Source organism: Cotesia typhae, unplaced genomic scaffold (assembly GCF_013202065.1).
Source record: "Cotesia typhae breed Kobodo isofemale line unplaced genomic scaffold, CoteBio_Ctyphae contig_5, whole genome shotgun sequence".
Classification (NCBI taxonomy): domain Eukaryota; kingdom Metazoa; phylum Arthropoda; class Insecta; order Hymenoptera; family Braconidae; genus Cotesia; species Cotesia typhae.
Genome location: NW_027423757.1, coordinates 6,080,571 through 6,100,220, shown reverse-complemented (window position 1 = coordinate 6,100,220; position 19,650 = coordinate 6,080,571). Strand labels below are relative to the sequence as shown.

The following is a 19,650-nucleotide window of genomic DNA, read 5'->3' as shown; positions in this document are numbered from 1 at the left end:
CTTCCAATTAATAAATGACGCGATAGGACATTCATTTGATTATCGTTATTATTGTGTGAGTCATTAAATAAATCAGGATACAATAATAATAACAAATAAACTGAAAAACTACCAAGTTCATTACGTAATCGAGTGGGTAAACTCGTCTTCTTATTCTGGAATTCTCTTGAAATGTAATGTACTTTGGTACTTTACTACCATTAAAAAGGATTCTCGATCTAACGCGTACGCTTGCCAAGTACGAGAAAGCTGAAGATGGATGAGCTAAGCGCGTGAAATCTAAATTGAAAAAATAAAAATAAAATTAATAATAATAATAAGTAAAATAAAAATAATTATATATAAAAAAGAGTACTTATCGAAAGAAAAAGAAATCGACAAGAAACAAAAGATATAATTCATCAGATACTCTATATAAATCTTCGTCTATACTCTTTTCGTTAGTGCTCACTATAGTATTGACGAATGAAAATTGACTTTAGCTAAATACTATTCGCCGATGTCTATTATTATATATACTACTAATTCCCAAAGGTTTTATTGATCGGTCTTGATGCATTTGAATGTTTTTACGATACAAAATTTATTGTTTTTATAATTTACTCTCTTCCAGTTGATTGTGAATATTTGTTTATATTATTATTATTTGATAAATGAGCGCTAACGTATAAAAAAGAGTATAAGAAAAATATAATAGTGTCGTTAAATTATAATTTGGTTTATGTAAAGAAATTTATATTACTATAGAAAAAACGTTAAATATTAAATTAATAGTGAGTATTGTATATAATGTTATAAAATTTTAAGAAACTATTGTTTGAAGAAAAAAAAATATATATATTATATATAATAGCTTTGTCTAAGTAAAAGAAAGAGACAAACGTCTTAAGAAATGAGTACGTTCTTAAGAACCTATTAACAGTAACTCTTCATTTATTATAATTATAATCTAATTATAACTCTAACAATGGTAACTATAATAACAATAAGAGTGTAAATAACAATTTTACAAGATAAAAAAAAACTTTGTATAAATTAAAATATATTTAATTTAGAATGAGTTTAAGTATTAGAAACTTTCATATCATTACTCATATCATTTAAACAGTTCGTATGTATATAATACATATATATATATAAAATTGTGATTGTAATAAACCCAACAACAATTGACTGTCGTAATATTTAATCTGATCTATCTGTTTTTGTTACTTGTTTTTTTTTGTTATATAAATAATCTAATGAATAAAAATTAAATTGACAATAAAAACTATTGTGTGTTAAAATAATTTCTCATATAGACTTAAATATCTAAAGAACGAACCTATCAAATTAAATTAACAATTAATAAACATGATCTACTGACGTGTGGAATAAACATAACTGAAACTTATTTTTTATTTATTTAATAATAATAATAAATAATACGTCAAATTAACGAGTTCATAAAGAGTCAATAAAGTAGCATAGCTTTAACAATTATTTGAATAAAAATGAATTGATATTGAATTTTAAAATTTTAATTCAAAATATTCACCAAAAATAATGATTTTATTTATTTCTTGTTCCGTAATATAAAACTGACCGGTAGCTTTTTTTTTTTTTTTATAATTAAAATTAACAATTTGTCAGAATAAATAGAATAGTTTTTGAGCTATCCTATGACTCAGAATACTAAATAAGACTGAAATTTTAATATAAACTTTTTTATGAATATATTTTACCATAAAAAAATATTAATAATCATTAAATTTTTATCGAAACTCGAAGAAAAAACTTTAATGGTTTTAAAGTACGTTAGTTACATTGTAAAAAATTAAAAAGGTTGTGGTTCTTTTATAGCGTTAGTTACTGAGTAACCAAACAAAGTATTTAAAAATTTTCTAGAAACTTGTTTATTTAATTTATAAAACCCTGAAATAGTTAAAGAAAAAATAACTTTTGCCGTCTTAAAAATTCAATGTAAACTTATCCAACTTTACTCCGTCGAATAGTAATGGGGTATAAAGTCTCTTGCTCACCCTTTTATGAAAAGAAAAAAAAATAAAGGAAAAAATAGCTTGAATTTTAAAAATAAATTCACAGCAACTGCACAGTTGAAACAAACTGACTAAGTGACTTCAAGTGAAGGTTATTCGGACGTGGGTCGTTAAATAGCTTTTATTTATTTTTTTTTTTTTTTATTTAAGCATTGTTATCATTCTAAACATGTCGGTAACAAATATTACGCCGACGAAAGAAATAAGGAAGGAAGGAAGGAAGAAAGAAAGGAAGGAAGATAGTGATGGACAGACGTTGATGTAACCCATGAAAACCATTTAAGATGCAGTCCTACTGAGAAGATCTTTCGAGTGCTTTCACACGACTTAACGAAAAAAAAAAAAAAAAAAAAATGAATGAAATTCGCTTGGAATTCTAATCTCGTCGCTTAGCATTTACCCCGTGAGTTCCTTGTCTCTCACAACCCCCGTACAATTCTGAGCACTTTGTGAATAAAAAAAAAAAGAAAATAGATAGCAATACGTCGTCCATATCTCTTTCCCTTTGGACAATGTGCCTGGAATATTTATTGAGAATCGTCCCACGAGCTCGATAAGTCGATTAGAAAAGAAAAAAAGATGAATGTATATTCGTGGTTGGTCAAACTTTTTGGGTTTTTTATTAAACCAATAGTCGATGGCGATTATAAGGTAACCAATTTCTACGGTATAACGAGATTCGTGAGAAGAAAAACGTAGACGCCACCAGGCGATACTGTATTAATCCTCCGGGAAAAAATCAATGGATATAAATAATAAAACTCTAGATACATTATAAATATATTTAGAGTTTAATTTTTTCAACCAGATGTAATATTTTAAAGGATTTCTTTATTTATATCACTTAGAACTTATTATACTATTTTTAATCCCAACTACTGGTATAATATTAAACAACTACAATAACTAAACATAAAATAGCTTTACTATTTACTAACTGAAGCTAAGTATTATCCTTGTAAAATATTTCTTGTCTAAAATATTCGTAATCACAGTTAAAACCTTTATTACTTACGAGATTGAACATATTATGTATTTTATATTTTTTACTTACCATTTGGTCATAATGGTCTTGACATAAAATATAAATCTATCTATCTGTTCAATTATAAAATCAATGCGTATTGTCATATTTTCACTGGTTCCATTATGGACTTAAAATTTCTTGTTCATTTATGCCTATGACGTACTCTTGTGAGTATATGTGAGATTATAAAAAACGCTGTTCATTAATGGACTCAAGAAAAATCTAAAGGATCTTTTTACCCGGTTTCGAATGTTGGTCACATAAAAACAAATTTATTATTCAAAAAGCCCATTCAACAGTCGAAATAGACGTAGATTTAATAATAAATAATAAAAAAAAAAAAAAATCATAGGATTGTATTGTGACAGGGAAAACTGAACTTTCCATGGTTGTTATCGACCACTTTATTGACGTCACGATAAATGAGGGTTTTCCCTTACCGTTCGATTTTTGACAAGTAGTTCAGACTTGTCACCGGGCGTGCAAATCGAAAGTCCCCACTGCTGTCCCCAAAAACGAAGCAGGGTTGACAATAGGAAAGTTCGAGAACTCGGAGTCAAGGGTTATAAAAGATCCGACAAAAGAAACATCGAGGCTTTTTGAGCCAGGCCCTGGAACAAGTAACACCTTTAGAGCCAGGCTTTTGAGCCAGTGACGCTTTGAGACAGTGAGACTTTTGGCAAAACAGTGAGTCAGTGTAGTGCTGTGTAATAAATTTTGTCATCGAGATTCAGGACCATCAAGAAGGAAGTCAATCTACGATCCGAAATTGGGAACCCATTACTTGGAGCCGGAAAGTTTATTCGAGACGAGAGAGAGAGACCAACCAGCCGCTGATTTCGCCCGTTTCCACCAGGACTTCACTCAACGTTTGGAGAGTTGTAAAAGTTAAGTCAGGTATTATTATTACAATTATTTCAGGCCAAGCTTAAATTTGAAAATTGAGAGGCCGAATTAACTGTAATAAAATTTGTCAATTAATGATCGCTATTGTCTCAGATGTCACTTTTAATTTAGTAGATTCTTTTATAAGTAAATTATTCATAAATGTCAATTAATTAGTTTGTTACAAGCCTTTTAGTTATGGAAAATTAATTAGTTAAAATTAATTGATTAAGTTGAAATAGTAGAAGCATTTGTGAAATTTAGATAGTCAAGGTCACTTGGAATATATGTAGTTTGAATATTTAATGAGGCTTGTTAAATTTGTAGAATTTGAAATTTGTAATTTTATCAAATTAATTCTAGGCCGTTGGGCTAAATTCAATTAATTTAGTAAATTTAGTGAATTAATTTTTTGAGAAAACTGTTAATGAATTTAGTTGAGAAATTTTGGTAATGAATTAAATTAGTGAATTTGGTATTTTGTATTAAAGAAATGTTAAGTGTAAAATTTCAGGAATTTAGAGAATTAGTAATTCGGATAAAGTGTGTATTGAGTTAGCGTCCGGTGGACGATTTTGTATGGAATTAGGGAGTTATTTAGAAACGTTGTATAGACGCCCGAGTCGGGGGTACAACGGATTAAGTTAGGAAACCGCTGCGTAGACGCCCGAGTCGGGGGCGCAGTCAGGAATAGGTTTTAATCAGTATTCCGTCAGGTTGACGAGGTAAATAATGTTAATTGATATGCCGTCAGGTTGACGAGGGAAAATTTAGATTTTAAGGTATTCCGTCGGAGTGACGAGGTAAGAATAATTGGCAAGGGCCAACGTAGGTGAGAGTTAGTTATAAGGAAATTGTTAAGTTTGTAGATTGATTGAATAAATCACTTTAATTGTTATAAATAATTTTTTCTCAGTTTTATTTACAGCCTTTCTCGGACTTCTCACGACCCTGTCTTTTCCCTCTCATGCTTCCCCGGTTTCTGGGACACCGTGTCTAAAATCCCAGTGGCGCCCTTTCTAAAGAGGAAAGGGGTAGCTAACTGGACCTGGGTTAAACCCCCCGGTTACAGTATGCAAAAAAAAAAACTTCCTAGAACGAATGCAATAGCAAATTTCATAATGGTCATGGATAAATATGATTTAATTTTAATACTATATATATGATATGGTACTCAAATTAAAGCTTATTTAAAGAGCTTTTAGATGCGATACAGAAATTCAATAAGTTATCCCGTTTAAAAGTTATTCAAGAAAGAAAGTGAAAAAATGTGAATTTTTACGATTTCGAAAATTTCTAAATCGTGTCGTTTCCAAAATATTCAACCGATTAAACTCATCTTCGAACTAGCAGTTTGCATCAAAATAGTCGCAAAAATGAAAAATAGAAATTCAGAATTTGAACTTATTATTAAAATTAAAAAAAAAATTTTTTTAATTTAACAAGTTGGTATCTTCATACCCCTTTTCAATAATTCAATTGTTTTAAAGTTCGAAAACATATTTATGAATTTTAGAAATGAATTGCGACTATTCTTAGTTAGCATTTGATTAAATAAAATCAATTCACGGATTGTATTATTTGTTTTGTAGTAACGTATTTTTAGATGCATGACTGATGCGATATGTAAGCGTTGCATCACCAGATATTGTTCCGAGCAAAAAATTATGATAAAATCTTTTGAAAAATATGCTCTTGGAATTTCTTTGGTAGACTAGATAATGCTATAGACAGTGATGAGTTTGAATTATATTTCAGCTTCTTAGATAGATATTTAAATATATTTTTATAGCAGGGGTAATAATTCTTGCGATTATTTCAATGAGACTACCACTTACAACATCTTGAAATTCGATTATAAATATCTGGAAGAGACTAGAATAAAAAGAAAATTATACGGCAGCAATTAAAATTACTTACCCTTGATTTAAAATAGAATGAAATATCTCGATATTTCGCCTTGAAATTTTCCCGTGAAAAATTTTCTGATATAACCTGGTCTGATTATAGATTTCTATATCAAGCTATGTATGAAAATAAAAAAATAACATTATAAATTTCTAATTTTTTGTTTTTATTGCTAGAAATGTTTACGTCATTTAAAATGTTTTACTTAATGACGTAAACGTCAGACTTAATTTAATTTTTTTTTTTTAGTGCAGTATTGCATAAAAGTAGAAATTTTATAAAATAGAGTAATATTTTCTAAAGTAACTTTATAAAATTGAGAAATTGATGGCATTATAAACTAGAAAGGTTCTCAAGAGTTGAAGGAGAGGATAACAGAAGGGTGAAAGTATTAAAAGGGTACAGGCGAAAAATCTTTAGTACAGTTAGTAGGGGATGATGATGATGAACAAACTATCGACTGTAACCCAACATTACCAACGCTAAACACTAAGTAAGTATGATAAATTAATTGTAATCAATTAAAGTCATCTTACCTTTTTTTCAATTGCTCTGAAAATTTTCATAAGTGGTAATAAATTAATTTTTTATTTAAAATAATAAGAATTTTTATTTTAAATTTATTCCTAATTGTAATTATACTTAAGAATATTTAAAGAGTTGAAATAAATTACAGCTGAACTAATAGACTTTTTATGCACCCTTCAGAGCTCATGTCTGAGCACGTATCATCATTAGCGCCAACGAGCAAACTTAAAGTTGTCCCAGAGAGTAAATAGTACTTTACACATCTCAAGCGCGAAGCATTGGTTGTGCTCTATTATCACAAAGTGGATTTACTCGGGTTCACTTATTCTGAAACATCTCTTCAATTTTTATAATGCATTTACGTTAAGAATTAAACTAATTATGAAATAATGATAAAATAATATTTTTAATCGTTCACGATTTACTATTTTTTAATTTGTTCCAACCAACTGTTGTGTTACTATCCGCTAATAGTTATATGTCGAGCGGTATTTAAAAAAGGAGTCAATTAGAAATTCCTATTTGCTTTAAATTTTTTTTCAATCGTACTTTTTTTATTACAGATCAATAAACGTTTTAATACTGAAGTTAAACAAGCAAATATAGTTTTTAATTAATTCTTCTGTATTTTTTTTTAATTCTCATATTTTTTGAACCTAGTAAATTAAAAAAAAAGTCAGAAGAGAAAAAAAATTTCATAATTCCAGTCGTGGTTTTATAAATCACTGATATGCTTCTAGTTTTAATGTTTTAATAGTAATAATAGCTAATAATATTCGTATGAATAAAGGCTAACATTAAAATTGAGGATTCACATCGTTGAAATTTAACATTACACTTCGTGCGATTTTCACACCGTCCGTATTAAAAATTTTTACACCGAATCATTTACACTACACAGAGTCCAAAAATTTTTTTACAGTGTACAAATATATGTATTTTGAAATCCACGATTTCTTTTTCATAGATTACGTTTCATGATAAGCTAGATGTAAAAACTCTGAGATAATATCAGAGATATAATAAAATGTCCGGTTGATAATAGCATATATTACATGATATGCATGTACTACATCACATTATAGAGTAGAAATGATTTAAGATTAATCATATATCATGTTTGTTATTTATGAATAATAAAGCTCACTCAACGCTCGGATTAAAGCATGCGATAAATAGACTAGCAAGCGTAAATACGTTATCATTGATTCAAATAATTTTTCACTGATTCGAGACTAAAATATTAACTTAAATGTTTCTGATTTAGTATAACCGGTATAAATTAATTACAATTTGTACTAAATAAAAATAATATAATAAATAAATGATAGTTTTAAAATACTTTTCCTTATTTTCGCAATAGACATAAAAAAATAAATTAAAAAAGTCGATAAACAAGTAATAATTCATAATTACTAAATAAAAGTCGTATTAAGTTTAAATTTATATTAAAGCAATTAATTATTTTAATAGTGTGTTACTACTGCAGTTGTAATCGTTCTTGAGGACACTGCGCCAGTAATATGTTACGTCTCATACAAGAAAACACCACAGATTATTAATTTTTCGTTCCGATCAATGCAGTTATTTTCATCGTAAGTAACAATCAATTTTAATTTATTTATTTGTGAACGGAATGTGTACACATTCGAATTTACTCGCCGTAAAATTTTTAATATTTTATATAATATCCGCCAACTGTCTCCATGATATCCATCACTCACGCAAGAAGAAGCAATGCTAAATTTTTTTAAAAACAGTATTTTTTTGCGGTAGTTCTCTGAAACATATCAAATATTATATTTTTTATTTTTATCATCACGTTTTTATTTGACAGTCACTTCAAAATGTCGAAAGATATTTTTCCCAGATATCTGCATATTATATTAAAATCGTTTATTTTCACATTTTGGTAGTTTCGACGTTTGAATAACTAATTCAGGAAATTAAAAAACCCTCTTTTAATTTTTATTATCGCTTTGTTATTTTTTTGATCTCAATGTATATATATGCATAAATATATATTTTTTTTCTTTATTTTTAATCCTCTTTCTCTCAGTACTACTAAATTCTTCATTCTTTTATTCTCTTGGTTTTCTTGTCTTTATCGTTTTCATTCGTCTGCACCCGGGGATAAGCAATGTCGACGCTGACGGATGTACGCGATTTCCCAGACTCGTTGATCCTACTCCCCTTTTCATATATCCTTTGATAAGAGGTACAGAGCATCAGAAGCAAAAGCACCAGCAGTATGGTGGCTGCTAAACCAGTAGCCGAGTGGCTGAGTACCAGTGGTAGGAAAGCGTGAAGGTTAGATGAGGAGTTATATAAAGAAGCGTAAGATTATACGGGGTCGGAAGTGGTGTGAGACTTGATGAAACTCGTCCGTTAGTGACGAGAGAGTAGCTGTACGTCGGTAAACTTTGAGAGCAACGACCAAAAGTTCCAATTTCTTATTCATCAGCGCTATTGAAAATAATCTAAGAAAAAAACATTTTTAAATTACACTTCCGCCCTTCATCTTGCTCTCTGTTGACATTTTAAACGTAAATATAACACGTACATAAAATGGACAATTATAAAATAATCTGGGGATTAAATATTATCTTCATTAAAAATTTAAATCCACACTTAATAGTTTATCTTACTATTGCAGAGAACTTCATCTCTCAATTTTCTTCAAATTTTGTTAGTCAAGCAGAAACTGAAGTACTGTCACTCTGTACCAAAAATTTTTACTTTCGAAAAAGTAGTTTCTCTTAGTTGAGGGTTGCTTGCCAACGTCTTAGTCGTTTAATCTCTAAGTTGCTTTGAACCTGACTCTCTCGAAGTTACTTTGACTCGTGCAAGATCTTGGCTTGTTAAAATATTTATGGTGATATGAACTATAATATGAACTATATAATATGAACTATAATGAATATGAACTATAACTAATGATGTATTACTTTGTTTTTACTTGCAAGTGCTGCTTTTTTTACGGACTTACGCTAACTCACTTTTACTCATGATTATTTTGTGAATTAAAATTTTTGAATATTAAGGGATTACATAGGTTTGGAAGCTTCAAGAAATCAGGTTTTTTGAATTAAATTTTAGCCTACAGATATTTTTTAGAATTATTAAATTTATTCTTCAATATTGAAGATGAGCGAATTCAGTTATAGAATGAAAAAATAATTCTCTTGTTGTTTGTAATTTTTTTGAACTCTAAAACTTTCAAAAGCAATAAGTTTAGTAAAAAAGTTGAAAAAAACTCTTACATTACAATGGTACATTTAACTTCATAAAAATTTTTAACGAGTTCATTTTGTATGGAAAGACCATTATGCTCTCTACGCTTTTCCTATCGCAAACATTTTTAATGGATGTTATATTGGACCAGTGGACCATCAAAATCGTCCACACTCGCTTTCTAGCTTAGTCTATTTTAATTTGGGTAAAAAGAGACAGACTATAGAGTTACAGAAGCAAAGCTATAGACCATCGCTCGTATAAATTCAATCTAATCTGATGCTTTGGAAAATTAGCTTTGATATAATTATAATTGAATTAAATGCTACTGGGATTCTGGTTGACACTCATTGCATAGTTAATCGATTGATATATATTAGGGTGTGCCAAAATATAACTTCCTTGATGGACCTTTTAAAATTGGAATTTTCAGTTCCGCTTTTGAAATCAGCTGTGTTTAGGCCTTTCCTAAGATATTTTGAGGTAAGACGATAGATTTTATTTTCATAGAATTTTTTAGCAGGAGGTTTAATTGGCCACTTCCGGCAAAAATTTGAATTTTCAGCGGAAGTGCCCTAACTAAGCTCTAGTTAAAAAATTCTATGAAAATCAAATTTATCGTATACCCAAATTTACCCTAATATATATATATATATATATATATATATATATATATATATATATATATATATATATATATATATATATATATATATATATATATATATATATATATATAAATAAATGAGAAAACGGTTAAATAAAAGTGGTTTGCAGTTATTGAGAATAACTCTGCAAAAAGTGTTGTACAATTCACAACGATTTGAATATAATTAACTCATAAATATAATTAATTTTAACAATACCAGGAAATAAAAGTTTAGGAACTTTTCTCATACTTTGTAACGTGGTAGATTTTTATTCGACTGTATAATATACAGAAATATTAAAAAAAAATGTAAACAAAAAAATTTTGTTTTTAAAAAAATTTGAATTTTGCCAAAAAAATCAAATTTGGCACAAAAATTCAAACTGTACAAAAAATCAAAATTTTAGAAAATGATTTTGTTAAAAAGAAAAAAAATTTTCTAAAATAATTCAAATTTTGTAGAAAATTTACTAGATCTGTCACATGTTATGATCTGGAAAAAAATTGAAATAAATCGTTGATGAAATAAACTATGAGCTATCGAAAGTAATGAATATTGCAGAAATACCCATTCTGAGTATTTAATTAAAACTTTGAGGTCAAGTAGGAACTCATAAGATGCCAAGATTCTGCAAAATAAGAATTTAAACTCAACTGTTCTTGTAGAAAAAATTAAATACTTGTAAATATGAAAATTTATTTTTTTTTGCTAGAAGTTATTACAGCGTTTTTGATGAAAGTTAAACCTATTGTCCGTGCACCAAAGAGTCTTGTAAAAATAAATTAAGAAAGAGAACAATAAAATTATAATACTTTAATCTATGTTTTATAAGCTTTAAGATACATTTATATGGATATACAATCACGTCGCACTTCATTTTATAGGTAAAACGTAGAAACCGACTCAAATTAATAAATGTGATTGTATAAACGTATGTTTATGATATATATGTACTAGAAATTTGAATGAACCAATGATGAATCATGTCCCGTTTTTTCCGAGTTTTGACTATTGACTAACTTCAAACTCTCATGTGTTTTTATTTTAGGGATAAATTGTGTATATAGATAGCAAAATCTAATTAATAAACATTACATTATTATTACTTTTAGATTTAGCCCAAATTACTTTTATCAGATTTTTGAATATAAAAATATTGATAATGATTATGATTACATTTTTCACTTTGTGGCATCTCACCATCACTTACTTCTACTACTGATAAAGTATTTGATGCTAGAAATATTTCACGAGTGACATTTTGAGATCGCTGATTGGTGATCCCATAAGTTGCCTGCCACCTCTTCACATGAATACATTCATCAATATTATCATAAAACGACCATTTGAACGATATGTCAGCATTACTAAAGATATTATATACATGCATTGAATATTATTTCAGATATGTTCTAAATGTATGTATGTATACATTTATATGATAAGCTTACAAAATAGAAGATCCAAAAATTGATTATTGAATTTAAATTAGATAATATTTAATCTTCTCACGAGAAATGTCAAATCTTTTAATTTAAGATGAATATGGATAACTCTGCTGATAAATCTGATGAAGAAATAATCTCAGTACAGCACTTAACATGAAAATTTTCTGTTTATTAAAAATCAATTTCTATAAAAAAAATTACTTTACTTACATTCAAAGTCTTCAATAACCTTACTACCGCTTTAGCTGCACATCAATAAAATTAATACTGAATCTAAATTATGCTGCGTAAGGAAACTCAAATGATTTAGCTCTCATCAAAATATCTAGAATATTAAAAAATTGAATTAAGTAAAAAAAAAAAAAAAGTCAATTTGAAATTTACCGATAATTTTATTTCAAACAAAAATTCCACTAGATTTAAATTTTTTGTCAAGTAAAAGATTTAAAAAAAATCTTATTAGATGCTTATATTTTTTATGTCAATTGCTTACGTCACATAATTCATCCGACTTAAATGTCTTGTCTACTACTTATTTTTTTGTGTATGTTCGTGAATAAAATTAATTTTATTTTTACGAGTCAATAATATTTATAAGCATTTTTTTCTGACTAAAATTCACACGAAAATAAAAAAAAAATAAAAGAATAATAACGAAATTTGCGTGAATTTATATTTATTGTATTATGCATAATCATAATTTTTTATCTTATCCGATTTTTAAAATACTGGAAATAAAATTTATTCAAAAATCAACAAAGCTCATAATTTGGATAACAAGTTAGATGTAAATTGACTGTTACAGGTTTTTCAATAATTCTTAAGTTAATTCTAAAATGATTTTTTTTAAAACTAAAGAATTATATCCGTCTTTAATAAAGTTGAATATTTTTCAACCTAACGCAATAATTATTTAATTACATAAAAACATTTCACGATTCAAGATGATCAAATTCTTGAAAATAATTTTTTTTATAAAAGATTTTTCATCTTGACTGAAGTTTCTTTTTTTTTTATAATCAATGCAGATATCCAAATGGACACCACCAAAAATAAGAGTATCATACCAAGAGAACATAAATTATACGAAATTACAAAGAAAAAAAAAATGAAACGGACTAAAGAGATTATAATTATAATTACTATACGAAAGCAAGTTTAATAAAACATTAAGGATTTAGTATAATGACTCAAAGGAAACCCTTTAAAAATCGGAGCACAATAGAAGTACATCAAGCAAAAGAGAAAGGGCGATAGAAGAAGATGTTAGATAAAAGAGATGATGATAAAAAATAAAGCTGGAGGAGAAGAAAAAAAGAATAAACTAAAGAGAACGTCTCCCATATTTCAGTAAAGAAAAGAAAGAAGATTGGGGGAACGAGGCATAAGTTTTGCCAGGCGCTGTTTGAGCTCGAGACACCGAACCGCCGAGTAGAGGAAGGAACGGACATTATGAGTATAGACAGTAAAGCAACCCAGAAAAGACGTAGCCAAGGATGAAAATGAGAGGACGACCTGGGTAGAGCTGTAGAGAGTTTGCCTGGTGAAAAAGATGACGAGGTTAAGAGAGGGATGAAAAGAGAGACGTTGGAAACTAATTTTCGCGATATTGGTTTTACAAAATTGGTTATTGATGTTCTTTTGTCGATGAGTATAACTAGTAATAGCGGTAGTACCGAAAGCAGTAGTGGCGGTGAAAAGATTTATATAAGTTAAACTTAATTATTTTTTATTATAAAATTGACATTTTACCACCATCACGGTGAATTCATTTTCAACTTTTTTATTAAAGGAAAAAAGATAAAAAAATATATTAGATTTTAAAAGTATTCTTATAAATGCATTCAATTAAAGATAATAGTAGATTGAATCATTTATAATTTATATATTCATTAAATTTTAGCTAAAAAATAAATTTTAATATAATGAAAATAATAAAAGTTGATTAGAATAACTGATGTAATCATTCGTAATATAAAATTTTTCAAACTTAACCTAGTCCGGTGATGTAACTCATTATTTTTAGAACCATCGTAAAATCTCCGAGAAAAGCTGATAAGCTTTTGTTGAAAAATGAAAACTCAAAATTCAGAATTTCCAAGAGCGGCATACGCTTCTATTTTATTATCTACTTTAAGTGAATATAAACAATAAAAAATTTATTTCTAACAAGATATATATTAATTTATTATAATTTTCTAGCTTATAACTATTTTATTTATAGAGAAATTTCAATGAACAAATTTACATTTTTCATTCTTTTTAGTAACGATAAAAATTACGGGTTCGATTCGTTTTTGCATCCCCTATAAGGTTTTTTTTAGGCCAAATAGTTGATAATTCAATTTTAGGCCAAACAGTGAATAATTCGATTTCAATTCGAGGCGAATAATTCGTAAACTCGAATATTCACACACCCCTAATAAAAATTAATCTTCAGTCAGATATATTCCTATAATTTTAACGTACCAAATCGACTTTTTTTTAAACAATGTAATAACTCATAAAATTTATAAATATTTATCTTAATTGAAATAAACAAAAAATCACAATGTACTCCTTTATTTATAACTATGTTATACAAGTTGAATTTATTTCCTAAAAAAGAAAGGGACACAAATGATACATGACTCGTACAAAAAGTACGAATTAAATATACAAAAAAGAGTTAAAAAAGTATGTTCTACACAAACAAAAACAAGATGAAAAACAGTAACCTAGAGTCTGCTCTGAGCAATGCTGCGTTTAATGACACAAGTCTCGTGTCAAAATGTTTTATCGTTTTCCCACGAAAAACATGCGGTTTTCCTGAATAAATTCTCGAAATAGTATTGTTATACTAATCAAATTAAATTTTGTACTAAAAACATGATATTAATCACTGTAATAATAGTAGTTAGAATTAAAAATTTTAATACTGAATATTCGAAATGTTTAGAGTTGTAAATATGAGTAATAGTTTTTTTTTAATTCCTTCGGACTTTTCTCACAATTATTTAATCTTTACAAACTTCCGGCTGAATTCATGTTTTTTTTTTTTTTTTAATTATCCACACTAGCTCCTTTGTTGGTGCTACAGGCTCGCCATATCAGGCACTACTACTCTCTGCAAATAGGTTTTTGCCTGGCTGGAAACTCGCCAAAAATCTGAGCGGAGCACGAACCACACGGATCGTCCGTTCTGATGTTCTGACAAAGAATCGGTAATTTTAGCGAATGCTGCAAACCGCACAAAAAGAGTGCTCAACATCATAGCATAGAGAAAGAGGTATGCTACATAACACTAGTGGTAGGAAGAAAGCGTGAAAATGGAAAAGGCAATGAGAAACGAGAAAGAGAGAGGGGAAAAAAAATAAAATAAAAGTGAAACGCACAACCACGATCCACTAGCTACTATCATCCAGCTTGAATCCCGACAAAGTGTAATTCGCGACCTCATATCTTTTTCTCTTCCACTGTAGTATCTCTTTTTCATAATACTTTATCACTCGAAATATGAAAAAGGACATAAAATAATGGTTCAGGAGTTTTTGAGCTTTTTTTCCCGCCATCCGACTATTTATTTTCCATTCATGCCTTAAAGAGACTTGAAACCATTAAGTAGTCGAAGAAAACCCCACGGCATACATATTTACGGCCATTCGTACCAGAAAAATGAATAAGTTAAAGTAATTTTTTATTTCTTAATATTATTTACCATATCGTAAAATTACTCCAATTGAGAAAAGGATATTAAATTAAATTAAATTAAAAGCTAAGAAAATTTCTTCTTGCTCCAAAATAACTTCGGTCTTCCTTATAATTTTTTTGGTTCAAGAAATTTTTTTTTTCTGTGGATTTATCAAAATCATTAACATGATGCGATTATGATATTTTATGTAAAGATATTGATAAGAATTGCATACAAGTATTACATACGGAAGGTTGGGATAATCGAAGTTGCTTTCAACAAGACAGTATGCAAAGTGTTAAAACTTTTATAATCTAAATATTTAATCTTGTGTAAAGTTTATCTTAAGTTTATCGATTTATCTTAATCACTATAGTATACTCTGATATATAATACGTTGAAAATACTTGGATGCTTAATTTTAACTAGAAATATGAGCTTTAATCTAAAATACGAGTTCCATTCTGTCTACAAATTGATTAAGTAATCAAGAGACACGGCTTGTTTCGCGCAAATATGCATCTATCTCAATATGCAGCGTAATATAAGTGCAAGAAACTGTACCGTGTTCTAAATCCGGTTGAACTGTCTGTCAAAATCAATACTTCCATTTCGATTGAAGAGTGAAGGATAAAACTTTGTGTAAATAAATAATATACTTGCGACGTAATATATTAGTTAATCAGATTTTTTGACAATTACTGTGATAATTTTTGGCAAAAAAGAAGAACGAAATAAAAAATTATATATCTCTCCATTTAGCGAATTATAGGTAGTTTTCCAATTATAGCACTAGAGCGCATTATGCGGCATAATGCTTAACATTGAATGTTTCAACTACAGCAACGCTTCGCACAGTCGAGCACTCTCAAAAGTAGTGTTTTCGCTTGATGCGTGCAATGGATACCAACTCAGTGACAGAAAATTAACAAGTGTTTTTTCTTTAAGTTGACATTGATCGGAATGTTTTATTTATATTATCTTTAGTAATATTATTTATTGGTGACAAAATTTTTAGAGCTTTCATTGCGTTGTAGGTTTTTGAAAATAATCAAAGCTAATTCAACCTGTGTTAAAAAAATTAATATAAATATGGATGAAGGTACAAGCATTGATTTTTTTTTTATATTTCACATTTAAAATGTGAATACAACTTCATTTTAGAATGCGAATCTCTAAACAAATTTATTTTACAGAGATATACTTTTGTAAACATTGCTATGGCTTGATCGAATCATTTAATTAAGCAGGAAATCACTAATGCTTTCGTGGAAAAGAACATATTTATCAAGATGAAGAAGACAACATAATGTTATTTGTTCATAATTACGAGAATGACAATAAAGATAACCGTGAAGAGCAAGTGTTTAACAACGAAAAGTCTGAAGTTCATAATCCTTTATTATCAGGTACAAATATTTTTTATTGGAATTGAGTTTAATGTCTTATAATATATAAAATGGCTTTCACCAGTAGATTAAAATTTTTTCAAACAGTAATGTAATAAATAATTTTTATATTTTAATTAACTTTTCAATGTTTGAAAATGTTGAATTTTCTTATCAATAAGATATCTATTGATTAGAATTAAGAGTTTTATTTATATATTTTAGGTTACACTGCATTTATTGAAAATGATGAAGACTGAAGTCAATCTGTAGATTTTCAAACGGAGAGTAATCCTAAGAAAAGTAAGAATTTAATTAATTTTTTAATTTTCCTTAACAATAGTTTGTAGACTGTACATTAGATTTTGAAGCTTTAATTAAATAATAATTGTGTGTTGTGTTTCTTAATATTTCAGATGCTGTGTGGACAAAGCAAGCCACGATGGCATTGCTTAGCCTATACGAAGCAAATTTACAGATGCTTACGGATATCGGCAAGAAATCAAGGGTGTGGAAGAAAATATCCGAAGGCTTAAAAGAATTACGTATACAGATAAATATAAATATCATTAATGCTGAAGGTGCATTGAACTATTGATAGTTCTGTCGATTAGAGATCTTCATTATAAGCATTAATTTATAGTTGTACAGGTAACAGTAGATCAGGTTAAGTGGAAATTTAATCGCTTATATAACAAATATAAAGAATGTATCGACAATAACAATAAAAGTGGAAGAGCTCATATGACATTTAAATATTATGAGCAATTCGAAGAAATTTTTCATAAAGAGAAAAAGGTTTCCATTTCAAGTACATTATCTTCTTCGATACTTACTACAGATGAAAAAAAAAGGAAGCATGATGTAATCGAATCAAAGAACATTAGTAAGAGTAAAAAATTAAAAATAGATGCTATATCCAGCGAAAAGAATCTATCACCAGTTGATAAGTCTCCAAAACTCAAAACAACTCCGATTGCAGACGTTAAACAAACTGCAAGAAACCAGCAACGCATTCAAAGTATGGAAATTTTGGAAAATATTCAAGAAAACCAGAAGGCTAGAGATGAGAAAATGACTAAATACTTAAAAATGAAAGAGAAAGAAATGGATTTAAAAAAAAAAGCAATCGATGTTCGTGAAACTGAAATGCAAGTTAAAAGAGATGTTGCTACTGAAAAACTAAAATTTAATGAAAAGAAGCATAAAGACTGGTTAAATATAGAAAAATTGAAATGTGAGCTTCTAAAAAAACTATTAAAAAATTGTACTGACAGCGAAGAGTCTGATTAAACTACCAAAAATTTACGTTTAAGAGTTTGTTGTACCTAAAAAGTTTATTTTAACATGTCGAAACAAATACTTTATATTAAAATCTATGATTAAGATTTTGTTGTACTTAAAAGTTTATAATTACATGCAAAAACCAATAAAATAATATATTTAAGAATTTTTTATTTTCACTTTATTTTCAGTTTCCACTTCTGTATGTTGTTAAGTATTATCATAACTACACAATTGTGAAATTTATTTAATTTAGTTACAACAGTAAATTAATTATTTAATAAATGTCAATTTTTTATCATTGATTTTTACAATTTAATTTGTACAATTCAATATACAATTGGTATTGGAAAGTATAGATATATTTTCTTTTGAATTTATGCAACTTGTGCATCTGGAAACAATTCTCTGAATAATACCATTCTACGATCATTATTATTATTATTATTATTTTTATATTGTTCCTCATAACCGTGTTCCTCTAAATTTATCCCGACATGTATATTATCGTCTTCTAAGTTATCAAAATTGTCATGTTCATCGATACAATAATTGTGCAAAATACATGCTGCTGTAACGACCTCGGATACAAATGATAAATCTCTGTACTCAGTAAAGAATTTAATCCGTCGAAAACGACTTTTCAATTGTCCAAAAGCTTTTTCAACTGCCATTCGTGTAGATGAATGCAAATAATTGAATTCTCTTTGTTGAGGAGTCAAGTGACCATTATCTCGAAATGGTGGAACAAGCCATGATAGCGATGGATATGCAGAATCTCCAATAAGAAAAGTAATATTTGGAAATACATTTTCTTTATTATTGTGAGACTCATCATATAACGGTGATCTTCGAAAAACTCGAGCATCATGTAAAGATCCTGGCTCACCACAATAAATATTAGTAAACTTCATATTAGAATTAACTACTGCTTGAAGATTTATAGAGAAATATTTTTTCCGATTACAATAATCTACAGCATCTTGAGAAGGCTTTACAATTTTTATATGAGTACAATCGATTGCTCCTAAAATATTGGATATATTTTTTTTTGAGAAAAAACCTTCACATGTATTGATTATTGCATGATTAGTCTGAGGCCACTTGATAACATCATCCAGTTTCGTTAGAATCCAAGTTATGACACGGCGAATGACTCGGAATGTTGATGAAATTGAAATATCAAATAAATTTGATATAGTCCGCAATGGTTCAGTATTTGCAATAAACCACAAAAATATTAAAAATCTTATTTCAGCGCTGATGGGTTTCATCCCAAAGGTATTCTTGGGAATAAAAGTTGATGTTTCCAGTTCATCTACAAAAAAAAGTTTCAGTAATATATGATATAGTATAAATAGTTAATACTCAAAAATATGAATTCTTAAAATACGTACTTATTAGACGATATGCAGTAGTTCGCGATAATTGAAAATTTTCTCGAAATTCAGCATCCGTCCAAGTTTTTACAACATTGAGATAATTTTCTACTCTTTGCTTTCGGCAACCTGTCATCAAATATTTTATCAATGGCTCAAATAACTCATCTGTTTCATTATCATACATATTTTCGATAAATATATCACTTG

At 28.1% G+C, this 19,650-nt stretch overlaps 1 long non-coding RNA gene across 1 annotated transcript; it reads left to right on the top strand.

Annotated features, from left to right (window-relative positions):
• Positions 1-15,959: 15,959 nt before the first annotated feature.
• Positions 15,960-18,232, top strand: LOC141530886 (uncharacterized). The gene is made up of 4 exons (XR_012479814.1): positions 15,960-16,491; positions 16,586-16,798; positions 17,003-17,080; positions 17,194-18,232. It is a non-coding gene; the product is annotated as an uncharacterized LOC141530886 (long non-coding RNA).
• The last annotated feature ends 1,418 nt before the right edge of the window (positions 18,233-19,650 follow it).